The sequence below is a fragment of the Arvicola amphibius genome, chromosome X, assembly GCF_903992535.2.
Source record: "Arvicola amphibius chromosome X, mArvAmp1.2, whole genome shotgun sequence".
Taxonomy (NCBI): domain Eukaryota; kingdom Metazoa; phylum Chordata; class Mammalia; order Rodentia; family Cricetidae; genus Arvicola; species Arvicola amphibius.
The window spans coordinates 66,824,484-66,852,460 of record NC_052065.1 but is presented as its reverse complement, the minus strand read 5'-3'; the positions used below and the strand labels follow the sequence as shown (position 1 = coordinate 66,852,460).

Sequence of the window (27,977 nt, the reverse complement as noted above, 5' to 3'; positions counted from 1 at the left end):
TCTGCTACTAGACTCTCAGGTCCTTAAAGTTACCATGATCATCTAATATACGTGACTTTGTTTCTGCTTTCTTGAACCAGTAGGTTCTCAATAAATTTTGTGTCGAAGGGAAGCTGCTAGTCTGTTCCCAGCTGCTTAACCCCGAAATAACCACACAGAAACTGCATTAAATAAATCACTAATTGACTCATTAGCTCTAACTTCTTATTGGCTAACTCTTACATCTTAATTTAACCCATTTCTATTAATCTGTATATTGTCACATGACAGTGGCTTACCAGCAAAGTTTTGGCATGTCTGACTCTTGCCATGGCTCCATGGCGTCTTTCTTAACTCTGCGTTCCTCCTCCCATGCTACAGGCCAAGCCATTTTTCTTTATTTATTAACCAATAAAATCAACACATAGACAGAAGAACCTCCCACACCAGTTTTGTGTGAACAAACAAGCAAATTCCTCAAGCCCGTTGGACCAAAATTATCTTAGGACAGAGATAAATTATCTATAGGACAGAGAAAAGCCTGTCTCAAGTTTTAAGTATAGTCTCAAAGCTACAAAAGATGAGACAACAAAATCTAGGCAGACACCCCTCCAGCCAGAGGGAGGGCGTGACTCTCTCTCATTGGCTGGAGGTACCCCCACATCACACAATGTCACTTAACCTATATAAGCTGATGCTCTCAGTAATAAACTGAGTTTCTGCTTTGACTTGACTCCCTATCATGTCTGATTGTCCTGGGTCTTGTGGCTGTGGAACAGGAAGAGGCAGATAGCGCAGTCACCTTTTCCTGGAGAATAAGGATAAGGAAGTCTGGCAAAATCATCATCATTTTGTCTTTTATTGTGTCACTTTCTTCCTATTTCATTGTGATGAAGATTCTTCCAGCTTTAGGGTGTTGTAGTAAGGAGCAGTGGGCTGTGTTCCTACTGCCCAGCTCCTGGCCGCCTGGCTAGCTTATGCCCTGAAATAACAACACACAAACTGTATTCATTTAAACACTGCCTGGCCCATTAGTTCCAGCCTCTTATTAGCTAATTCTCACATCTCTTGCTTTAACCCATATCTAATAATCTATATAACACCACGAGTGGTGTCTTACTGGGAAAGATTCAGCATGTCTGACCTGGTGGCTGGCTTCATGGCGACTGGCTCAGAGAGGAGAGGCATGGCGATTGTCTGAGCCATCTACCTCACGTCCTTCTTCCTGTTCTGTCTACTCCACCCACCTAAGGGCTGGCCTATTAAATGGGCCAAGGCAGTTTCTTTATTAACAAATGAAATCAACACAAACAGAAGACTCTCCCACATCAGGGTGTTGTGATGTTCTTACTCTTTACCTGTACTTCTATCACATATCTACAGTTTTATCACTCTTTAGGTATGATTTTAACTAGTATTTGTTAGTTGATGATCTTCCTGAATATACGGCCTATGAGATCCTACCTCTCTATAGCATCTTCTTTCACAAGAATTTGTTGTTTTTAAAAACAACTTGTACTTTCTTTTCTTCTTTCTTTCTTTCTTTCTTTCTTTCTTTCTTTCTTTCTTTCTTTCTTTCTTCTTTCTTTCTGGTGTTTTGAGACAGGGTTTCTCTGTTTGGAGCCTGTCCTGGAACTAGCTCTGTAGACCAGGCTGGCCTCGAACTCATAGGGATTCACCTGCCTCTGCCTCCCGAGTGCTGGGATTAAAGGCTTGCACTACCACCGCCCTACTACAACTTGTACCTTCTAATTTAAATATTTTTAGTTTTGTTGTCACTGTTGTTTTTGTTTACTTTTTTTTTTTTGATAAAGGGTCTCACCATTTGTATCTGGCTGGCCTGGTATGCAACTTACTTTGTAGGCCAGCCTGGCCTCAAATTCACAGACCCACCAACTTCTGCGTCCCAAGTTTAAAGTATATACCATGATGCTAAGTAAAGATTTTTTTAAACAGTTCTCCATAATGTTTTCTATTTTTACTGGTCAACAATACATAGTATAGAAGCTATAAATAATACTTCAAAAATATTAAATTTTTCATTTATTTATATCTATAGGCTCTTGCACAGAGTTACAATTAGGCTGGTTAAGTGATTAAAGGCAATTTTATTATAACAGTATGTATTTATTTTACTATGAAAGAATAACATGCATGATAAATAACTTGTATTTTTTTGTTTGAAGTTATAAAGTTGAGATTTTTTTGCTCATATAAAATACAAATAACTCATTTGAGGACCATGATCCCTCCTTAAAAGATTACATACTTATTTCTTACATGCGTTAAATTTATGGCATATCCCAGAATTATTCAGAGCAAAAGTGAATAAGTGGAATAAGTGCTTTTGAACATTTTCTCTGATAATTTCCTCACTCTGTTGGGGAGAGCCCTGGAGCAAGGCCACACATCCAAGAGAAAGAGTGATATTTTATTTTAAAACTAATTCTACTTTCACACTAGTATAGGTATGTGTGACACCATAACCTAATCCTTTCCTTTTAAGGAACTGATTCAAAGGAACCCATTGAAAAGAATGACTTATTCAGTAAGTCACAAAACAGAAATTTTGGTGTTTGTGTATAAACTGGTGAGAGTTTTGCAGAAGGCACAGGAGAAGAGGAATTGTAGGAAGAGAGTTACAATGCACCTATGTAAAGTTCACCTTGGAAACTTTCTCCATGCATTAATATAGAAAGCGGTTTTCTGGTTAAGGTGCAAAGATTACACTTCATGGTTATTTCCATAATGTCCCTGGCAAAACACTTCATCATGTAGGCTAAAGAAGAGTGTACAATGTCTTTCTCTGTTGATGGGATATAAATGGAGCCCTGGAACTCTGAAGTGGGTGTAACAGGCATAGTTCCACCATGCTTTCCAAATTTTCTTTCTAAGCTCTCTTGAACAGACATGAACAAGTGCTAGTTAGAATATCTTTCATATTTGAAAGTTAACCAGCCATAGCTGGCATGATTCAGATTCTTCAGCTGCTCAGAATAAGCACTGTCATTCCTCCAGCATTTAAATGGAGATCTGGAATAACCATGGTGTGATGTTCCTTTCCAGGAAAATTTCATCAGCTTCTGGAGTCGTTGGTCCATTGGCACCTTCAACAATGACCTTGACTATGTCTGTGGGTGCACTGGATTGAACAAAAGGGATCGGTGTATCACAGTCAGTCTCCAAGATACTTCTTTTGTAAGACTTTGCCTTGGTGGAACCCAGAACTGATCAATGTTACAATTGGAAATTACCTGGTCCCTTTGGGTCAATTCCATCTGGATTCAATATTACTCCATCCAAATCATCAAAACTTTTCTTTTCTAGCTCCATGATGAACCTCCTTGTGATCTTTCCCAACTCATTGCCCACATAGTTCTTGGGATTTATTGTTAACACTGGTATTTACACTGCCAAATGACATATTTAGTGATTCCATGAATGCATCAGAGAACTGGAATTATAATGAATAACACATTGGTGTTATAATGAATACCTCTCTAGTAGGGATGGTAGTGCTGACTGTTCTGGGCCTGATAGTCTTTGATGGACTCCCAGGATGTATGATCATACCAGATGAAGAAGACTCATCCTATCATTGCACTGCTTGATCTAGAGGCTGCCACACAATGCTCCTCCTTCTGTTCCTTGATGTTATCAGGTCCTCATATCCTCCACCAGTTTATACTGATTGATACTGATGTCATGGTAGAAGAAACTCTCCATCACTTAGAGGAGATTAAGGAAATCCTTATATTGTCCAGAGTTCTGGCTTTTCCAGAAGAGCAACAACATTATGCCTAGGTTGTAGTAGTTTGTGGTTAGAAGAGATAGAAACAGATAGGTGGCAAGACAATTGTGCTTAGACACCTGAGAGAAAGAGAGCTAACTAAAAATGTTAATGAAAGGAAAACATATACACTCAAGTAATATCATACAGATGTAGCAGGTTTTAAAAATCATCTGTTAAAGAAAAATGAGGCCATGAATTTGAAAGAGCAAGATGAGGTACATGGGAGGATTTGGGGGTAGGAAAAGGAAGGGGAAAATGATGCAATTCTGTTATAATCTAAAACAGTAAGATAAATATATTTGAAGGTCTTTTGGGATTTTTACCAAAATATTTAAAATTGTTGGTTATGTTTGAGTACATATGGAATGAAATAAAGCAGTACTATTTAGATTATGAATAAGTGACCCTATGGACACTCCAAACACTAATGCTAACTAATTTTGTGCATCTCACTCTTCTTTATATAAATTGTGTTCTGTCAATAGACTATAGTCCATGAAGTTGAGACACATATTTTATTATTGCACCATAGTTGCTCAAAATAACATTTAGTTCATAAAAATATGGTATTCTATATCTATAATCCTAGAGCCTGGGAAACTGAGGCAAGAGGCCAGAGAATTGCCCTACAATTTGAGGACAGCCTGGGATCCATAGTAAGTTTTAGAGCAGCCTAAGCTGTGGAGTAAAACCTCAAGCAAATATAAGAGCAACAAATGCAGAAAAAGAAAATGCTCAAAATGTGTTCATTCAGAAATATGTGTGTGATAAAAACAAGCATGTATTTCTGGCCTCATGGCTAATGGTTTACAGATGTCAAAAGTCTACTATACATAGTACATAGACCTTGAGTTTTCTTCTTATTTATTTGTTTTTTGTTAAGAAAATGTCACTTCCACATAAATTTAAAAGTTGTTACCTTGTAGATTTTTGTTTTATCAGGTTTTTTTGGTCACAATTGAGAGATTTTTTTGAAATTTCTGGGTAAACAGGTTAGAGATTGGGTTTAATGAACAGAAATGCTAAAGAAAGCACCAATAAAAATATGCAGATCATCCAAGAGGCAGAAACAGTATCAACCTAGATGATGAGAAGGCATTGCTTCTCAACAAGATGTCTGGAAACATTTTGAACATTTGAACAGAGCAGGAAGGTGATAAATACTTAATACTCAGGCAGTGCAACCCAAGACAGACACATAAGATTTGTGATGGGCCTGAGAAGAATGCAGTACCCATCTCTTGCATGAACAGTAAGGAGAAAGGAAGCCGTTTTGTAAGAAAAGCTCTGGGGTAAGAAGGAATGTAGCATGAGAGTGTGTGGTAGAGGAGAATGACTGGTGGAGTATTAGAATGTTTTTTCAGAGAGTACTTTCCTGTTAGTATAGAATTTTAGGGCGATTTCAAAAAGGCAGAGTACCAGCTGCGTAGGGTATCATTTCTTGCTTCTCTGTTATAAGGCGGAGAGTTTATAGCATGAGTTTGAATTTCAATATACTACTTATTACATCTTATTCATCTGAAAGTTTTAACAGCATTTTTTTCATTTTTTATTTTTATATAATTTTCTTACATAAATTTGTTCCTTGCTTAATCAAGACTCAAACCACCTTCCAAATTTCAGTTATTTCTCCCTTTGTATAACTTCCCAAATTTCGAGCCTATAATTCGTAAAAAATCCTAGAGAAGCTATATAAGAAGGTGAACCCAAAGAAAAACATATAGTTATCCTCCTGGATACTGGAAGTAGAGAAGATTGCCGGACAAAAAATGGGAACATGGGGGTGGGAAGGGATGGGGGGAGGGGGGAGGGGGAAGAGAAAAGTGTGAAGTGGAGGATGGGAAGAGCTTGGGGGAATAGGATGGTTGGGATATAGGAAGGGTGGATATGGGAACAAGGAATTATATATCTTACTTAAGGGAGCCATTCTAGGGTTGGCAGAGACTTGACTCTAGAGGGGTTCCCAGGTGTCCAGGAAGACGCCCCCAGCTAGGTCCTTGGACAGCTGAGGAGAGGGTGCCAGAAATGTCCAGATCCTATTGCCATACTCATGAATATCTTGCATATCACCATAGAACCTTCACCTGGCATTGGATGGAGAAAATGACAGAGCCCCACATAGGAGCACCGGACTGAGCTCCCAAGGTCCTGATGAGGAGCAAAAGGAGGGAGATCATGAGCAAGGAAGTCAGGACCGTGAGGGGTGCGTTCACCCCTGGAGACGGTGGGACAGAACTAATGGGAGATCACCAACTCCAGTTGGAATGGGACTGATGGAAGATGAGACCAAACCGGACTCTCTGAATGTGGTCGATGCTGGAGGCTGACTGAGAAGCCAAGGACAAAGGCGCTGGGCTTTGATTCTTCTGCATGGACGGGCTCTGTGGGAGCCTTCTCAGCTTGGTTGATCACCTTCCTGGACCTGGGGGGAGTTGGGAGGACCTTGTTCTTAACATAGAGTAGGGAACCCCGATGGCTCCTTGGCCTGGAGAGGGAGGGAGGGAGGTATGGGTGGAGGGGAGGGGAGGGGAGGGATGGGGGAGGAGGAGGGGAGGAGATGGAAATTTTTAAATATAAAAAAATAAACCATAAAAAAAGAAAAAAAAGAAAAAAAAGAAAAAAAATTCAAAATGAAAGCTTAGAAGAAAATATAAAGTATTACTTATACTCACATTTTTCTTTTCACAGTATTTGTGCCTTTTACATGTGTAATATTTCAAAACAAAGCAATAGCAGATGAGGGAGCAGGAAGTCTCAAGCCCCAGGGCAAGTCAGAAATGAAAGCCTGACTTACCTCCTGTGGGATGGTAGGTCAGAAGAGGGCGCTGCAAGCGCAGGCTTTTCGAGCATTTCTGACAAGTTGGGGCTAGCCCTTTAAGCAGGAAGGCAGTCAGAATGATGAAACCACATTATTACTGTTTTCAAATAATTATCGGGTATTCTCTCTTAGGCAGTTACAGGAAAAGTTACTTCAGACGATAAAATAATCTTGGTCAGAACTCATTAGCTTTTATATTTCTACCTTCAACTCAAAAATCTTAGCACACTTAGTGTTTAAAGATACCAGGTTCTAATTTTTTTTCCCATCTAGTTAATAACATTAGACAGATTAGCAAACTTAATCATTTGGCTCTATAAATTCAGAATATCTTGATTAATTAGGACTTAGAAATTACATTTAACTCTTTCATTTGAAACAAAGGGAAGCAGAAGGTCCAGAGTCACACAGTTGTTGTTGATAGAGTGTATGAACTGAAATTCCAAGATTCCTGAAGATTTGTGCTGGACCCTCTAATATACCAATGACTGGGTTCAGGAGCAATTTATACCTGTGATGAGTGATAATGCATGAGTTAAATAGTCTCATGGTATTACACACACACACACACACACACACACACACACACGACATTTTACTTAGAAATTGCTTTAATTAACTCAATAAAATAGAAGAAATTAAAAGAAAGGACAGATAGATAAAAATCTGCAATATATTCTCAATGAGTAAAGCTGAGACATGACTACATTAGGGTGCATCTTGCTATCTTTCTTTTGTACATATTAAAATATTTCCATAGTGAAGTATATCTTCTGAGTAACACATTGAATTATGGTTGTATAATAAGAAATTTTACCATTATGTGGAGATTGTAAAATTTATATATTTTAAAGATCAATCATGATGACTATCATCAAGATTTTCTCTAATGACATAATAACAATGAAAGCTTTATAAAAGGTACTTGTTAAAAACAGCATATTAATTTCCAAAATTGTATATTGTCATGTGCTAACATGGTTTTAGTTTTTAAGGCAAATAGGATTGAATTTATATCACATTGCGTCTGTTCATTTATCCAAGTTGTTCTAGCAGAGATTAAGTGATATTTCAATACAATTTGGCCATGCAATTAATTTAGATGTATATTTCCAAAACAATTTGATCATTTCTGCACAAATATTTTTCTTACCAAGGAGAACCAGTCAATTTGAAAATCAATTTATTGGGCCAGCATTATGGCTCTGTGAATTAAAGCTCCATGGTAGCTGTAATATCAGAATTAGATGCCTGGCAACCACAAAAAGCTGAATTCAGATACCAAATCTGTTATCTAGTACCCATAAGACAAGATGTAGATCATTAGAAACTAGGAAACTCTACCTCACAAAGTGGCAAAAACCAAGGAACCAAAGTTGTCCTCTGGTCTTCACATACATTCTGTATGCCTACACTTACACAGCATAAAAACATTATACATGCACACGCACAACACTTAGAAAGAATAATAAATAAATAAAATAGCAAATGAGAAATTGAAACCTAAAGAACATAAAAATTGATTTATTGGTACTTAAATAATATCTAGTTATACAAACACAAAATTCTCATGGCCAGATCTAGAGAGTAGAGGTTGTGCATCTAATTATAGAAAAATCCATTGATTTTCCTGAAAGATAGCATACTTCTTATACATTTACATTCAAGGGTCATTGAGAAATAGACATGACAGCTAACAATGCATGTAGTAAAATGCTAATTGAATATACAGAAGATGCCTCCTCCTCAAAAATATAAAGGACAAATTATTTAATAAGCAAAAATAGAATCCCACAGATCTTAAAACTTCGAACTGGGAGAGGGTCATGCTTCTCAAATCGTTTTTGAAACTGCTTTTCTGCTTGAGAAAGTCAGTTGGGCAAATGACAGCAGCAAGCTTATAAATTACTGCATATTCCACACCTTTACCCTAAGATAAATAGGTAGTGGGGCCCAAATGGCATTACATTTTAAAGTTGCTTTTGCTTTACCTTGATTTTTTGTTTTCTTTTGTTTGTTAATTTTCACTTTTTTCGAAGATCACATTTCTGTTTTTTGAGACAAAGGGCCGTTTGGTAAAGAAGGCACTAACTTGTAGAACCAGAGCACTGACACACAACAGTTCCCTCCTTCTCTCCTTGGGAGAAGCTTCTGGACAAACAATTGACCTTTTGAAACATTTTAAGAAGGAAAAAACAGCTACAATAAAGTAAAAGTCACAAGGAGCAGGAAGATTTTAGAAAATCTAGCTTGTGTAAACAGGTTCAAATGCACAAACCAGGTGCAGGAAAAGGGAGCTAGATCTTAAATCTGGGTTAACATCAAGTTAACTATTTGTGGCCTGAGGTTGATATGGAGGAATAGGGCCCACATATGAAGCTGCATAAAAGTCAAATGATGTTGATAAACTCGAGGAGTAAATTTTATTTTGAATAAAAATCTCAACTTCTTTAATGAACCACTACAGGTTTTTTTTTGTTGTTGTTGTTTGTTTTTCTTTTTGTTTTTTGAGGGAGGTTTCTTTATAGTTTTGGAATCTGTCCTCGAATTTGCTCTATAGACCAGGCTGGCCCCTAACTCACAGAGATCCATCTGCTTCTGCCTCCCAAGTGCTGGGATTAAAAGCATGCACCACAACTGCCCAGTGAGCCACTACAATTTTAGTTTTGAGAGAAAGGATAGAGTCTTTAAAATACTTTGGAATGTGCACTGGTGCCATCCTTTGTTGGTTCACAGTTGGCCAGGCATGTAGTCATGTTGGTGAGATTTTATGAATGTTGCTTCTGATATTACTAGAAGACCTAATCTCACAGCAAATTTCTGATCATCTGACTCTTACAAAGTGAATGGGGAAAAGTCATAAGGCCCCAGCAATACTACTCAAAGAACTACAGGCAGCCTAGTAAAGCTGAGAATAAGAGAGATGATCTTCTCCAGGGAGGAGTGCACCCATTGGATGTCCTCTGCCATATGGTTAATCCATAAAATGTACATAAGTAAGATCATACCACTTTAAAAGGTTATACTTAGGAATATATATATATATATATATGCATTGAGAAAATGGTGAACAAAGAGCTTTTAAATTTATAGAAAAGGAGAGGTGTATGGGAGGGTTTAGATGGACTAAAGGGAATGGAGAAATGTAATTATATTATAATTTCAAAAATAAAATAATGTATACAATATTCTATTTTAAAAAAATCCCAAGTAGTACCAGAAACTAGTTATTACAAGTTCATTTTAATTAATAAAGCCAATTATGGTACAGCAATAAATTAATATTAACTTTAGAGTTTCCTAACTATTATTGCCATTATCATGATCCTAAATGAGAGTTATGCTTCATTTGGAAGCATTAAGCTCAGTGCCTCTTTTTACTTCCTATGTCCAGAGTTTAAAAAAAAAAATGATCGCCCTATTTACTAAATCTAGAAAAACTCTCTCAGAAAGAATTGCTTTGGCTCTGTCTCTGGCATTAGCTAGTGTGTTGCTTTGGTCATACTCTACAGTCCATTCATTCAGTTTACCAAGGTTAGAGTTAAACCTTATGTTTCTGTCTTATTAGTCAGCACCAGTGCTAGCTCTTTCATGGACCCCTGAGATTTATGCCTCTGTTAGGCATATTATCAGTGTCTAGGTTTTCCTTCTGTTTAGAAAGTCTAAAAGCTTGTATTTGTGGACATTAATATCATTTTCTGCGTAAACACTATTGATTCTTTATCTCACATTTTAATTCTCATCTTTAAGCTTTTTACAGTTTTATATCAACACATTTCATAACTAGGTCACATATTTAAGTTTGCCAGGAAATTGAGGAAGAAAAAGGTGATAATCTCAAGGAATAAATATTTAAAATGCTATCTTAATGTGGCGTTCACTTTCTTGTTAACAAATAAATCTCATTTTTGTTGTAGCCTTGCTGTGTGACATCAATCAGGAGCCAGCCCCCTTAGAATAGAAAAAAAATGGTTGTCTATATATTTCAGTCTATAAAGGAAATTCAGAATTGGACCCATTTCTCAAAACTTGATTATGAGATTATTATAGGATAAATTTGGGCCAAAACTTTGTTTAATAATTAATGTATTACATTTAGTATAATTAATTGATAACTCTTACAAAAACAAGTTCTTTATGTCAATAAATAATATTTCAAACACATGGTAATAAAATTATTTTCTTTTCTAAGAATTAAATTATTTTAAATAAAACTTAATTTTAGTATACCAAAGAGTGATATACAGAATATTAAGCAAGGGTAAGTAGTTATTGAAAAAGTATACAGAAAGTAAAAATATTTGAAAAATCCCAGAGTCAGATAACCTCAAGGTTGTCTTCAGTTCGTAGACATTGTGATTTCATCAGGTTACTAAACAAAAGACTAAATTATGAAATCACTTTTCTCCAGCTCTCTATTCTGTTTCCATCACTCTGTGCCATATGCTTAATCTGCTGAGTGCACATTTGTTCTCAAGGCATGAGCTCTTGTCTCTCAGATGAAAGACTATCTTACCACGTGGTTACGCTGCTCTTCTCAGAAATTACTGCCACACGTTGATGAACATATATGCTTTTCCAAAGGTGCCAAAACAACATGAGAGACAAGACAAGCATACTCATTTCATTCTGAATGTTCATCAAAATGTCATCTATAAATGATGGTAAAAGCAAGGATCAAATAGCAGTGTAGACTTTGTTCCTGGTTCTTTTATAAAGCTAAGATACAGAATTTTTACTTCACAGGGCATGCAGATCAAAAATGTCAAAGAACTCCTTTAACATTTCAACTCAGACAGACATAAGCCTAAATCCCAAATAAAATACGAGTAGCAGCTATCATAGAAAGGTAATTTCAATGTTCTTAAAAAAAGAAGTATAATAAGATTAAGATTTGAAAGGCCCATTAGAGTTCGATGAATGGAACCATATAATATTTTAACATGCCTGGGAACCTATGCATTTCAACTTCTACCAACATACATTTCTGGTATCACTTTGGCTATTGGTTATTAATAAAGGTCTCCTCTACATGAATACCATCTACAGTCCCTTAATGACTTGAACCAACACAATGCAGTAATGGAGATAAAGTAGACATTATTTTATTATTTCCATCTTAGATAAGAGGAAGTCGAGTTGAGAACTAGCAGGGAAAATACTTCTAAATTAACTTGTACATTAGTAGCAGAGAAGGTAATGCAATTGAATCATGTTTTTTTTTTTTCTTGTAAGATTTTTAGTTCTGTAGGAATTGGGGTTTCACCATCATTGTCATTGTAAGTAGCAGTGGGTTAGAAAATTAGAGCATGCAGCAGAGGGAATGATAAGGTCCTGGCCTCAACTGTCAATATTCATTAGTCCCTTTAATGACATATTGAAAACTCGTCCTCACAACCTACCTTGAGAGATGAGCACCTATAAAAGAAGCTGTTCTGCTGCCCTGTTATAAAGTTGTAGAAGGAGGTCATCTGGGATTTATATAGTCACAGAAAAATATGTCTGCTATTGCTGAGAAAATGCATGGATAGAGTACTGAACACAATTTTTCTTTGGTTTCCATGTGAACAGACCTTAAAAATTTTCTCTTTCAATCTCATGAAGCATGACATGAATTCCCTCCATATTGATAAATCCAGGAGAGCTAAGAATGCCCTATTTTCAGTTATCCCTTTCTCTCTGATAATAACGGATTTCACAATATCATTACAAGACAAAAGACTTAGAAGACAGGGCCCTAAGTGCAGATTTAGGAATCATTAGTGTCTAGGTAGTAGCTGAAGTCATATAATATGCTTCCTTGATGTGACTAGGTAGTATGAGAAGAGAAATGGTCCCAGAATGTGACCTGGAGAAGAAGAATGTTTGGTAGTTGTCAAAAGTAAAGATGTGCATTAGAGAACAAAATGAAATACATATGTACTCTGGCAAATAATCAAGATGGCCATATAGTCAAGAAAATTAAGGAACAAAGTTTCCAAGGATAACAGGCAACAATGGCAAACAGTTTAAAGAAATCAAGAATGATAAGTACTTAAATACCACGTTACATATCAATTTAAAAGTCTTGGGAGACCCTCAGCAGACTCGACAGAGTGTAGAGTGCTTCTTCTTCTTCTTCTTCTTCTTCTTCTTCTTCTTCTTCTTCTTCTTCTTCTTCTTCTTCTTCTTCTTCTTCTTCTTCTTCTTCTTCAAGTGTAAAAACCAGTTTTAGAAAAGAGTGGGAGATAAAGATATAGGTGCAATACATAAAGGTCATTTGTAGAAGTCTGGGCATGGAAAAAGTGAACAACACATAATGGTAACTTCTATCGAAAGCATTTTTACCATACTTCATGATATAAATTCTTCCTAAAATAAAAAGAGAATAATAGTTAAATGTCACAATGTAGTCAGTGTACCTCACATCAGTCTGGTTAAACAAACCACCTACATGCATGCGTCTTTGCATTATTCGTAGTTAAGAAGGAAGAAACGAAATGAGCTCTTCGACACTTTAAGGTAACTGTGCATGCTAATACTCCTCTCCTCACTTCTACTCAGTTTCCACTAAGAGTGAATAGTGCCACCCACTGTTGCCTAACTCAGAGAAAAATATTTGCACACATCTCGTGGTACTCATTTTAAAATCTTTTTCAATATTGTAGCTATTTCTGTCATTTCTTAAATACCATCTATTTCCCTACGTTTTTAAGTTTTAGGGACAATGGGTGGTCCAGGGAAAGAAATAGGTAAGTGCTAATGTGGCTGATGTCTGTAGACACAGCAATTTCCAGCCAGGATCTAACATTTTAAATTACTTCATTAATCGACTCATTTACAGACTGTACACATATATTGCATGTACCTTATTTATTATTTTCTATAATATTTCCATAGCAGCATCTCCATGCAGTGTTTAGTGATGGGGATCTTAAAATAGTAACCCATTTGTGTGAGGAAGCAGGGAAAGTCTGACTAAGGCTGTTGGCAAGTTATCAAGTTCCCCTCCCAATGTCACACCTTCCCTTTTCCCTTCCTTGCATTTTCCTGACTTCTCTTTCGGTCTTAATCCCTGAGTTGAATCCTAGCCTTTCAATGTCTGCCAGTTCCCATTCCTCTCCTAAGTGTGATTGAAACATGAAGACATGGAATCCCTCAACCTGGAGTGGCCTAGGCAGTTGATCAGGTCACATTTCATGAACAGCAGTGGGTAGCGCGTGAGAATGTAAAGCATTCATGGGGAACTAGACTTCAGTTTAGCTTGAGTTTTGTAAGTCGAGCCTCCAGGGATTTTATGGCTTTTTCTTCAGTAAAACTGTATATGTGGAGATGGATGTGATGGCTCACACATGTGATTTCAGTTAAGACAGGAGGATTGCAGCAAGGTCAAGGTCAGCATGGGATACCCAGTAAGTAATAGGCCAGCCTGGGCTATAGAATGAGACTCTGTCTCAAAACAAACAAGCAAACAAATAAAATTAAAACAAAATGTATCTTTCATGTCACAAGTAATACAATTTATAAAGGCCTTCTTGTCAAAATTCACTTGATATTCAAGGGCTCAGCATTTTTATATTGTTTAATACTTTTAACCAACTGTGAACAATTTGTCCTAAAATTCAGTATTTGCAATAATTCTTCACAACTCCTCAATGACTATCAGGCTCTTAAATGTGCTCAATACAGACCAGAACTCATTAAAAGCTCAACATTTTAAACAAACCTCATAACTGCACATATAGGATGTAGTAGAGGGCTCTGCATTAGAGTAAGAAATGTTCATTTAGCCCCTACCCTGAAGCTATGACCACACTCCATTATCTTGGATACACTATTATCAACCTCTCATGTGTGATTGACATTTAAAACAAGCAGCTTTAAAACCCTTCCTCCCATTCCTTCCACATAACCCATCCACACCCCCATCCACTCATCAGAGAGGGTAAGGCACATTGCTTTGGGGAAGATCCAAGGCCCTCTCTACTATATCTAGGCGGAGTAAGGTATCCATCCAAAGAGAACAAGTTCCAAAAAGGCCAGTGGTCCTGCAGTCTACCCCAGCCATACAACTGTCACCCACATTCAGAGGGACTAGTTTGTTCCTATGCTTGTTTCTTTCCAGTCTGGCTGGTATTGGTGAGCTCCATCAGGTAGACTGTTTCAGTGGATGTCCCCATCATGGTCTTGACCTCTGTGCTTATATTCTCATTTCTCCCACTCTTCAACTGGACTTTGGGAGCTCAGTTCAGTGCTCCAATGTGGGTCTCTGCCTCTGTTTCCATCAGTAGCTGGATGAAGGTTCTGTGGTGATATTTAAGATAATCATCTGTCTGACAACAGGGGAAGGCCAGTTCGGGCACCCTCTCCTCTATTGCTTAGGATCTTAGCTGGGGTCATCCTTGTGGATTCCTTGGAATTTCTCTAGAGCCAGGTTTCTTACTAACCCCATAATGGCTCCCTTAATCAAGATAGCTCTTTCCTTGCTCTCATCTCTGTCCTTCCTCCATCTTGACTATCCCATTCTCCTCTCCTCTTCTTCTCCCTTTGTCTTCCCCTTCTGTTCTCCCTTCTTCCCCCACCCCAATGTTCCTAATATTGTCACGTGATCTTGTCTATTTCGACTTTCCAGGTGTATGTATCTATATATGTTTTTCTTAGGATTCACCTTATTACTTAGCTTTTCTAGGATCATGAACTATAAGCTCAATATTCTTTGTCTATAGCTAGTATCCACTTATGAGTGAGTGCATACCATATTCATCTTTTTGGGTCTGGGTTACCTTACTCAGGATGTTGTTTTCTAGTGCCATCCATTTGCATGCAAAATTCAAGATGTCATTGTTTTTTTCCCTGCTGAATAGTACTCTATGTTTATATTAGCATTATTTGTCATAGCCAGAACATGGAAACAACCTAGATGCACCTCAACCGAAGAATGGATAAGGAAAATGTGGTACATTTACACAATGGAGTATTACGCAGTAGAAAAATATGATGACATATTGCAATTTAGAGGTAAATGGATAGATCTAGAAAACATCATATCGAGTGATGTGACCCAGACCCAGAAAGACAAATATCATATGTACTCACTTATAAGTGCCTTTTAGACATAAAGCAAAGAAAAACCAACCTACAATTCACAACTCCAGAGAATGTAGATGGCAATGAGGACCCTAAGAGAAACATACATGGATCTAATAAACATGGGAAGTAGAAAAAGACAACATCTCTTGAGTAAATTGGGAGCATAGGGACCATGGGAGAGGTAGAAGGAAACGGAAGAGGGAAGGGAGTGTAGAAAAATATATAGCTCAATAAAAAAATGCATAAAGAAACAAAAAATGATTTGCCTTTCTCTAGAGTGTTCTAGGTGTTTATATAATCTGTGATTTTATTGTACTTCTGTGTTAAGTATTGAAATAAAAATATATGTGGGCTTAGTCCACACATTTCCAATCTCCTTGAATGTAGTTTCTGAAGAAGAGTTTAGTGAAAAGTGACAACCTTTTGCCTGTTAAGAGTTATGATTTAAAAATGGACATGCCAATTTGTAGATCTTCCACTGACTGAGGAAGGTTTTCTTGGGCATAACAGACTACTGAACAAACAAGAAATTACATATATGAGAAGGACTTGAAGGACTGTGTACAAAATTGGAAAGGGAAAGTGGAGGGGTGCAAATGATGTAAATACAGTACTCAAGCATAGAAGTATATGAGCAAAATAATACTTTATTCTGTCTACAGAAAATTGTAACCCACCAACTGGCACACTCATAGAATATGAATATTGCAGTCAAAATTTTGTTCCAGTCATTTGCAGAAGACTGTGGTATATCTTTCCACGAGCCAGGAAATAATAACTAAGGGAAAACAAATCATGAATACTTGTTTGAAGTAGTAGTATCCAAAAAGGATACTGAGCATCGCTTTTCTCAGTTATTCCTTTTCTTTCATATAATACATCTTAACTACAGTTTCCCCTCCTACTCTTCCCAGTCCTCCCCATACCTCCCTCTCTGCCCCGAGATCTACTTGTCATCTTGCTTTCCTTAAAAAAAAAAGCAGGCTTCCCAGGGATATCAACCATAACATGGCACAACAAGTTACTATGATTAGGCACAAACCTTTATATTAAGGCTAGAGGAGGCAAGCCAGTAGGAGGAAAAGGATCCCAAGAACAGGCAAAAAAGTCAAAGAAACCCCCACTTCCACTGCTAGGAGTCCCATAAGAACATCCAGGTATACATGGCGCATACCCATACAGGATCCATGATTATCACTTCAGTCTCTGTGAGCCTTTATGAGCTCTGCCTAAGTGATTCTGTGGTTCCGGTTCTCCTGGTGTCCTCAATCCCTCTGACTTCTGCAGTCCTCCTGCCCCCTTTTCTATGGAATTCCCCTGGCTCCACCTAGTGTTTGGCTGTGGTATAATCTAGATCCCGCTTTGCCTTAACAGTGGTGGCTAAAGTCTCTTCAGATTTTATTACAAAGGTTTCATTGCCTCATCAGACAGTGATTACTTTTTAAGCCACCTATCTACACTATTTAAGATATGTGGTATTCCCACTATCTAAAATCCTACTTACCAACCCACGCATAAAGAAACAGTATCTTTAAAAACAGCTCTGTACATACAGTAGAGGAAAAGGAAGACTCAAGATATATGGGCACCCACCTTTTCCTCCTGGACTCAGAAATATCATTAATTGTCGTGGTTAAAAGCCCCAACGTTGGTACCAGATTGTCTGGAGTCAAAAATGGTTCGAATTCTTCAAGCTATGACTCTGCTAAGTCGTTCAATGTCTTTATGCCTCCATTTTTTTATTTGTAAAATGTAATGATAGATCCTAACTCATAAGTTTGTTAATGATTGTATCATTTTCAGGCACAGAACTTTTCTTCATGAAAGCAGGTTTCATCTGAGTTGGGATTTTATTTGGTTGGTTGTTTGCATTGAATTTGTAGTAATCCTTCCACACTTGTGTATGTGCTGTATTCACTGGGATATACACAGTTCATCATATACACAAGACTTCATAGAGTGGGGAGGGAGGAAGATAAGGAAGAGAGGAGAAAGAGACACACAGAGAGACAGACAGAGACAGAGAGACAAACACACAGAGAATATATTTTCACACTAGAAATATTTAGATGATTGTTACCAATATTTTTTTTGTTTTTTGTTTTTCGAGACAGGGTTTCTCTGCAGCTTTAGAGCCTGTCCTGGAGCTAGCTCTTGTAGACCAGGCTGGTCTCGAACTCACAGAGATCCACCTGCCTCTGCCTCCCGAGTGCTGGGATTAAAGGCATGAGCCACCACCGCCCGGCTGTTACCAATTTTCTATTCGCTAACACCTTCACAAACTTTCAGTAGCTAAGTAATTTTAGGCCATGCTTGATTAAAACTTAAATTGGTTGCTGCTAGTTACAAGTTCAAAATTGAAAACAGTTTCCTGGATGAAAATTTCATTAACCTTTTTTTTAAAGGTTTCTTTCAGTGTATGTCAGTATATTCACAGACTCCCACACAGTACCTACTACTTTCCTCTGTAGGTCCTCAGGGACCCAAAACTCTGTCTCAGCCAGAGAATAAAAGCTTGGGCTTTCATTTTCTACTTGTGGAACAGTCGAGCACCACCCCCACCCCACAGCCCAAGACAGAAAATAGTTGCTTCTCCTTTCCTCTTTCTTTTCTGTTTTTGCCTTGCTTCTCCGTGTGTGTGTGTGTGTGTGTGTGAGAGAGAGAGAGAGAGAGAGAGAGAGAGAGAGAGAGAGAGAGAGAGAGAGAGAGAGAGAGAGAGAGAGAGAGAGAGAGAGAGATTAGATTTGTAACTCCTAGGAGTCTTTCAGGTAATGGCTCATACATAGAAGGCTGCATACACAGAAGGCAGATAAACCAAGCCTGTTAGACACGTGGTAAAACAGCTCGCAGCTGCTGCAAGCGAGATCTGCAATCTGGTTTGAATGCGGTTGCACTGGGAAACTGAAGTGTGGGCGTTTTGGAAACAGCCGCCTAAGTGATTTTGAGATGAGACATAGAGCAACTGCTAAAGAGCTGTTCTAGCTCTAGCCTCCTCCTGCAATGACAAATGACAACTCTTGGTGTATGTCAAGTGGGCATTCTGACTAAAAATTCGCCTCTAAGTTCTCCCCCACCAGACTCAAGTGCTTGACCTACTGCTTTTCCCTTGACTGAACTGTGCGTTTCTGAGGACTTAAGAGTTAAAAGCAGAATTTGCTGGCTGCAGCCTGCAACAACTCACCAAGCTCCATAAAAATGGAGTATCTCTGCAGAGAAGCATTTAAAGGTAGTCACTAAAGTTCTTTCAAAGTACAAGCAAAGTTCTGGAGTAGTCAAAAAACAGGAGAGAAAAAACACTAGCATTGCAGTTAAGAACTTATTCTTGAGTTCCAGTTTAGCTAAATATTAGGACTAATGTGGTACCTTAGTCCGTGAGAGGCAGACTGCATAGGCTCTTAATTACAGTTCTATCACTAGTAGTTATGTTTCCATATTAAGTAGTGTGCTAGAAAATTCATGTAATTTTCTTTTTATATCAATTTTTTCTTTCATAAAATTAATATGGCAACAGACAGCTATCTTATGTGGCCACATGGGAATTTAATGAATTATGATATATACTTGGTCCAAAGCAGGACAGTAAGATTTTAAATATTAAATAGTCCTATTGCTGTTACCTCTTTCATGAGCATTATTGCTAACATCTGGATGATATTACTAGCTAGAGAAGCCAAATAACTTTTATTCTCTATTTTGGATTTATCTGTGAAATGATGATTATGTGGTATAAACATTGCAACAAAATTCCAGAATATACTGATTTCCAGTGAACATGGCTGCCTCTAAAGTGCCATAAGAACTAAAGGGTGAAAACAAATGCTTACTGGTGATTACAGCGTTGCAGAAACTAGAAACTGTGTGATTCTTTCATGGAATGATGTTTAAAACAAAACCCCACAACACTTCTTTCTCAACCATGTCTGAGTAACTGAGTCCAGTTTGTCTGTATTAATGGAACTTCTTCACAAGTTATTTTAAATTTACTACGTTAACAAAATAGTGATGCTCTCAGAAGATCAGTTCAATTCTCCTGTAGCAGAGCAAAGGGATCTTCAGTAGTTCAAAGACACTGAAAAATTTCACCCATCCTCCCCATGATTAATCACAAAGCCAGGTCTTCCTGCAGGGGCTATTCTCCCCGGTTACTGCCTCTTTCTTCCTATCCCATCCCAGCTTGCACCCAGAACCCCCCTTCATCCTCCCCTCTTCAGGGCCATAAAATCCCCCAGCTCAGCCTGTTTGGGGGCTGGGACCGGGTGGTGAAGGCAACCAGGTGGGCAAGAGTTCCTTTGTGTCAATAGCCGGCCTGCAGCAAGGTAGGCCCTTTTTTGGCGAGCTCCCTGGTCAGCAAGGAGAACTGAATCTGTAAAAGAAGATCCATAGGGGAGTAGTTGAAGGAAGAGATGGGCAGGCACCAAGGCAAGAATTCCTCCAAAAATTTGAAAAACAATATGAAAGCACCAGAATGCAGTGAACTTACAACAGGAGGACTTGAACACCTTAATCAAGAAGAAGTAGAAAAAACTGACTTTATGAAAGTGATAGAGTCCCTTAAACAGGAAGTGAAAAACTCCCTTAAAGAAATGGATGAGAAGAATAACAAAAAGTTTGAAGAATTGAGTAAATCCGTAAATGGTATCCTAGGAAACCAAGAAAAAGCAATCAAACAGATAATGGAAACAGTTCAAGACTTGAAAACTGAAATGGGGGCAAGGAAGAAAACACAAACCAAGGGCCGGCTGGATAAGGAAAATCTAGGTAAATGAACACAGACTACAGAGACAAGCATAACCAACAGAATACAAGAGATAGAAGAAAGAATCTCAGATGCTGAAGACACCATAGAGAAAATAAACGCACTGATCAAAGAAAACAGCAAATCTAACAAATTCTCATCACAAAACATTCAGGAAATCTGGGACACACATACACACAAAAATACAAATCTAAGAATAATAGGGGTAGATGAAGGAGAAGAAGTACAGCTCAACAGTCCAGAAAATAAATTTAATAAAATTATAGAGGAAAACTTTCCCACCCTAAAGAAAGATATTCCTATGAAGGTTCAAGAAGCATACAGAACACCGAATAGACTGGATAAAAAAATCCCCTCACCATATAATAATCAAAACACAAAACATACAGAATAAAGAAAGAACATTAAGAGCTGCAAAGGAAAAAGGTCAAGTAACTTATAAAGATAAACCTATCAGACTTACACTTGACTTCTCTATGGATACCATGAAACCAGAAGGTCCTGGATAGATGTACTGCAGAAACTAAGAGACCATGTATGCCAGTCAAGACTACTATGGCCAGCTAACCTTTTGATCACTATAAATGGAGAAAACAAAATATTCCAGGATAAAAACAAATTTAAACAATATGTAGCCACAAATCCAGCCTTACAGAAAGTAATAGAAAGAAAATCACAAAGCAAGGAGTCCAACACTGCCCACAATAACTCAGACATCTAAGGACCCTTCACCAGCACAACTCAAAGAAAGGAAGAACACAAACTCTACTACTGAAAAAATGATGACTGGAGTTAACAACCACTGGTCATTAATATCACTTAATATCAATGGACTCAATTCACCTATAAAAAGACACAGGCTAAGATATTGGAAATGAAAACAGGATCCAACATTCTGCTGTTTACAAGATACACACCTCAACCATAAAGACAGACATGTACTCAGAGTAAAGGGTTGGGGAAAGGTTTATCAAGCAAATGGACCTAAGAAACAAGCCGATGTGGCTATACTAATTTCTAACAAAGTTGACTTCAAACTAAAATCAATCAGAAGAGATGAAGAGAGACATTTTATACACATAACAGGAAAAATTCATCAGGATAAAGTCTCAATCCTGAATATCTAAGCCCCTAATATAAAAGCACCCACCTATGTAAAAGAAACATTACTAGAACTCAAGGCAGCCATCAAACCACACACATTAATAGTAGGAGACTTCAACACTCCTCTCTTACCAATGGACAGGTGAATCAGACAGAAACCTAACAGAGAAATAAGAGACTTAATGGAGGTTATGAATCAAATGGACTTAACATAAATCTATAGAACATTCCACCCAAATAGGAAAGAATATACCTTCGTCTCTGCAGCTCATGGAACCTTCTCAAAAATTGACCACATGCTCGGTAACAAAGCAAACTTCCACAGTTACAAAAAAATATTAGTAACCACCTGTGTCTTATCGGTTCAACATGGAATAAAGTTAGAACTTAACAATAATTCTACCCCCAGAAAGCCTACAATCTCTTGGAAGTGGAACAGTCAATTACTGAACCACACCTGGGTCACAAAAGAAATAAAGAATGAAATTAAAGTCTTCCTTGAATTCAACAAAAATAAAGACACAACATACTCAAACCTATGGGACACTATGAAAGCAGTGCTAAGAGGAAAGTTGATAGCTCTAAGTGCCCACATTAAAAAAATAGAGAAAGCTCACATTAGAGACTTAACAGCACAGCTGAAATTTCTAGAAAAAAAAGAAGCAGACACACCCAGGAGGAGTAGAAGATTGGAAATAAACTGATGGCTTAAATCAATAAAGTAGAAACACAGAAAACAATCCAAAGAATCAATGAAACAAAGAGCTGGTTCTTTGAGAAAGTCAACTAGATTGTCAAACCTTTATCCAAATTAATCAAAAGACAGAGAGAAAACATGCAAATTAACAAGATCAGAAATGAAAAAGGGGATATAACAACAGACACTGAGGAAATTTAGAGAATCATTAGGTCTTACTACAAAAGCTTATATGCCACAAAGTTGGAAAATGTAAAAGAAATGGACTTGTTTTTAGATAAGTACCACTTAACAAAATTAAATCAAGACCAGGAGAACAATTTAAACACACCTATAAGTCATGAGGAAATAGGTTTTTCATAAAAAACCTCTCAACCAAAAAAAGCACAAGTCCTGATGGTTTTAATGCAGAATTTTATCAGAACTTCCAAGAAGAGCTGATACCTATTCTGCTTAATGTGTTTCACATAATAGAAACAGAAGAGTCATTGCCAAACTCTTTCTACAAAGCTACAGTCACCGTGATTCCAAAGCCACACAAATACCCAACTAAGAAAGATAATTACAGACCAATCTCACTCATGAACATCGATGCAAAAATTCTCAATAAAATTCTGGTAAACAGAATCCAAGAATACATTAAAAAAATCATCCATTATGATCAAGTAGGCTTCATCCCAGAGATGCAGGGCTGGTTCACCTTACGAAAATCTATCAATGTAATCCATCATATAAATAAACTGAAAGAAAAAAAAAACATATGCTCACTTCATTAGATGCGGAAAAAGCATTTGACAAAGTTCAACACCCCTTTATGATAAAGGTTTGGAGAGGTTAGGGATACGAGGATCATACCTAAATGTAATAAAAGCAATATATAGCAAGCCAACAGATTATATCAAATTAAATGGAGAGGAACTCAAAGCCTTTCCACTAAAATCAGGAACAAGACAAGGGTGTACACTCTCACCATATCTCTTCAACATATTTTTTGAAGTTCTAGAAATAGCAATAAGACAACACCAGGAGATCAAGGGGATTCAAATCAGAAAGGAAGAAGTCAAACTTTCCTTATTTGCAGATGATATGATAGTGAACATTAGTAACCCCCAAACCGCTTTCAAAGAACTCCTACAGCTGATATGTGACTTCAGTTTAGTGGCAGGTTACAAGATCAACTCAAAAAAATCAGTAGCTCTCCTATACACAAAGGACAGAGAAGTAGAGAGGGAATTCAGAGAAACTTCCCCTTTTACAATAGCCACAAATAGCATAAAGTATCTTGGGGTAACTCTAACCAAGGAGGTGAAAGATCTATTTGACAAGAACTTTAAAGTCTTTGAAGAAAGAAATTGAAGAGGACACCAGAAAATGGAAAGACCTCCCATGCTCTTGGATATGTAGGATCAACATAGTAAAAATGACAATTCTACCAAAGGTAATCTATAAATTTAACGCAATCCCCATTAAAATCACAACAAAATTCTTCACAGACCTTGAGAGAACAATAATCAACTTTATATGGAAAAACAAAAAACCCAGGATAGCCAAAACAATCTTATACAATAAAGGAACTTCTGGAGGCATTTCCATCCCTGACCTCAAATTCTATTACAGAGCTAAAGTAATGAAAACAGCTTGGTACTGGCATAAAAACAGAGAAGTCGACCAATGGAATCGAATAGAAGACCTGGATATTAACCCACAAACCTATGAACACCTGATTTTTGACAAAGGAGCTAAAAGTATACAATGGAAGAAAGAAAGCATCTTCAAGAAATGGTGCTGGCAGAACTGGATGTCATCCTGTAGAAGAATGAAAATAGATCCATATCTATCACCATGCACAAAACTCAAGTCCAAATGGATTAAAGATCTCAATATCAATCAGAACACACTGAACCTGATAGAAGAGAAAGTGGGAAAGAGTCTACAACATATAGGCACAGGAGACCATTTCCTACTTATAACCCCAGCAGCACAGACAATAAGGGAAACATTAAATAAATGGGACTTCCTAAAACTGAGAAGCTTCTGTAAAGCAAAGAACACTGTCATTAAGACAAAAAGGCAACCTACTGATTGGGAGAAGATCTTCACCAACCCCGCAACAGACAAAGGTCTGATCTCCAAAATATATAAAGAGTTCAAGAAACTAGACTTTAAAATGCTAATTAACTCAATTAAAAAAAGGGATCTGAACAGAGAATTCTGAACAAAAGAAGTTCAAATGGCCAAAAGACACTTAAGGGCATGCTCAACCTCCTTAGCCATCAGGGAAATGCAAATCAAAACAACTTTGAGATGCCATCTTACACCTGTCAGAATGGCTAAAATCAAAAACACCAATGATAGCCTTTGCTGGAGAGGTTGTGGAGTAAGGGGAACACTCATCCATTGCTGGTGGGAATGCAAACTTGTGCAACCACTTTGGAAATCAGTGTGGCAGTTTCTCAGGAAATTCGGAATCATCCTACCCCAGGGTCCAGCAATACCACTCCTGAGAATATACCCAAGAGATGCCCTATCATATTCCAAAAGCATTTGTTCAACTATGTTCATAGCAGCATTATTTGTAGTAGCCAGATCCTGGAAACAACCTAGATGCCCCTCAATGGAAGAATGGATAAAGTGTGGAATATATACATATTAGAGTTCTACTCAGCGGTAAAAAAATGACATCTTGAATTTTGCATGCAAATGGATGGAAATAGAAAACACTATCCTGAGTAAGGTAACCCAGACCCAAAAAGATGAATATGGTATATACTCACTCATTAGTGGATTCTAGTCATAGAGTTGAGCCTATATTACATGATCCTAGAGAAGCTAGATAGGAAGGTGTACCCAAAGAAAATCATGTATCTATCCTCCTGGATATTGGAAGTAGACAAGATTGCCAGGCAAAAATTGGGTGATTGGGGGTGGGGGCAGGATGCGGGCAAGGGGAGATGGGGAGAGAGAAGTGAGAAGGAGAAGTGGAGGATGGGGAGAGCTTGGGGGAATGGGGCAGTTGGGACAGAGGAAGAGTGGATATGGAATCAGGAAAGTATATATCTTAATTAAGGGAGATTGGACTCTAGAGGGGTTCCCAGGTATCCAAGGAGATGTCTCCCGCTTGCTCCTTGAGCAGCTGAGGAGAGGGGGCCTGAATTGGCCCTTTATTATAGCCACACTGATGATAATCTTGCATATCACGATAGAACCTTCATCGGGCGTTGGATGAAGATAGAGACAGAGACCCACACTGGAGCACTTGACTGAGCTCCCAAGGCCCAAATGAGGAGCAGAAGGAGGGAGAACATGAGCAAGGAAGAAAGGACCGTGAGGGGTGCACCCATTCACCGAGACAATGGGACTGATCTAATGGGAGCTCACCAAGGCCACCTGGACTGGGATGGATGGAGCATGTGATCAAACCGGACTCTCTGAACATGGCTGATGAGGAGGGCTGACTGAGAAGCCAAGGACAATGGCACTGGGTTTTGATTCTACTATATGTACTGGCTTTGTGGGAACCTAGTCTGTTTGGATCCTCACCTTCCTAGACCTGGATGGATGGGGGGGGGGACCTTGGACTTCCCACAGGGTAAGGAACCCTGACTGCTCCTTGGACTGGAGAGGGAGGGGGATGGGAGTTGGGGTAGGGGAAGGGAAATGGGAAGAGAGGAGGAGGTGAAAATTTGTAAAATTATACAATTTAATAAAAAATACATTTAAAAAATCACAAAGCCATACATAGAATTTTGTGGCCAAAGCTCTGTAGCTAGAAGTAATATTACTTCTTTATTTTATTTCTGTGATTATAATGTAATTATATAATTTCTTACTTCCTGATACTCCCTCCTAGACCCTAACTCTCTGATATACCCCCTTGCTCATTTTCAAACTCATGGTCTCTTTATTAGCTGTTGTTTCCTGCTTATAAATATGACTATATAATATATATCCACAAATATAATATACTCAGTTCATGTAATGTTACTTGTGTATGTGTTTCAAGGCTTCATCTCTTTGTACCTTGTCAGAAGAAGAGGTCAATAGCTATAACCTATGATGCTATGGAAAGTTCTGGGTCATAAAGGAGTTTTCTGGCTAGTTTTATATTAATTTGATACATGCTAGTTATCTCAAACGCGGGAACTTCAGTTGAGAGAATGCCTCCGTAAGATCAGAATGTAAGGCATTTTCTTAATTAGTTTTTGAAGGGGAGGGCGCAGCCCATTGTGGGTGGTAGCAAAAAATGTAATAAGACAAAACAAAAACTATTAGCACAAAGTTGGACAATACAAACAGAAGGTAAGGAACTAGAGAAGGTACAAGAATCAGAGATGCACTTGTTCACACACTCAGAAAACCCACAAGAACACTAACTACCCCTTGTTATTAATTTATAATTTCATCCCAATGGAATGATAGAACATACTGCATATGATTTTATAACAAAAAATTAAATGTTCAATTTGTAATAAATTATGGAGAAACATAAATTTCTTGAGAAGAATATACCAACTATAGAAATATATGTTGTCTTCTTGGGCAGAAATTTTCTATTATTGTTTGTACTGACAGTGTTATTGAAATGGCTGGTGGTTTAGTTCAGTGATAAGTGTCTGTCTGGAATATGTAAGGAAAGGTTTGATTCTAAGCATCCGTATAAAATTATCTAACAACATATAGTTTAATAGCTATTCAGTTTTCTTCTTTGTTGTGTTTCTAGTTATTCTAACCATGATAGAATGTGAGATATTGATATGACTAACAATTATTCTGGAGTTGAACATTTCTTACTGCAAATATTTAATTTATGATTTTATGTATATTTGTGTTTTAGGCACATTATATTTCAAATTTCAATACCTTTTCAGTAGATTTCATCTCTTACTATTACATAATTGCATTTGTTATTTGTAGTTATCATTTTTGCCTTAACATGTATTTTATCTGATATTAATTATTACTATTTGTGTCTACTTTTAGAACTTTTTCTGAAGTATTTTCTAACATTTTTATGTTTTGGTCTCTGAATTCTGATGAAATATCAGCTATCAATCTTATTCAAGAGACACTATATGATGAAACAACTTTTCTTGATGTTTGCAAGCTTTTTCCTGTTCTTTGGCATTTGCAAGTTTATTATAATGTATATCAGCTTAGATGGCTTTGAATTTACTCTAGGTAGAAGCATTAAACATCTTAGATTGGTTTTGGCATTGGTTTTTACCTTCTTCTTTTGCATATCCAGAGCATCTGCCAAATGTTAGTGCATAGAGACTTTATTTGCCATAAACACATGTTCAGGCATGTACACAGCACTACCTACATATGCATATGGATGTATAAATTCTTAGACATATGTCCAACATTTTTAAAGGACTATTTCAATATTTCCATTTATTAGGCTTTACTTTTTGTTTTTTATTTTATTTTCTCAGATTTCTTTTAATTTTAACTGATATCTTTGACTAATGCCACTGCAATGTTAAACAATTACTACTTTCAAGAAATGTACCAAGGAAATACACACAGAATTAAGAATCTGATCAAGTCAAAATAGAACGGGTATTTGTATTGGGAGTTGAATGGGTGAGATCAGAAGGATCTGGGAGGAGATGAGGGAGGAGAAACCATGATCAGAATATATTGTCTGAAAAAATAAATAAAAATAACAAAAAAGTTATTTGTGGTATTGTAAAAATTTTTGTTAATGTTCAGACATCTAAAGTTTATTTCAATTGCTTTTATGTAAAAGATAGCATTC

At 37.4% G+C, this 27,977-nt stretch overlaps 1 pseudogene; it reads right to left on the bottom strand.

Annotated features, from left to right (window-relative positions):
* Positions 1–2,640: 2,640 nt before the first annotated feature.
* LOC119804321 lies at positions 2,641–3,312 on the bottom strand (annotated as a pseudogene).
* Positions 3,313–27,977: the final 24,665 nt, after the last annotated feature.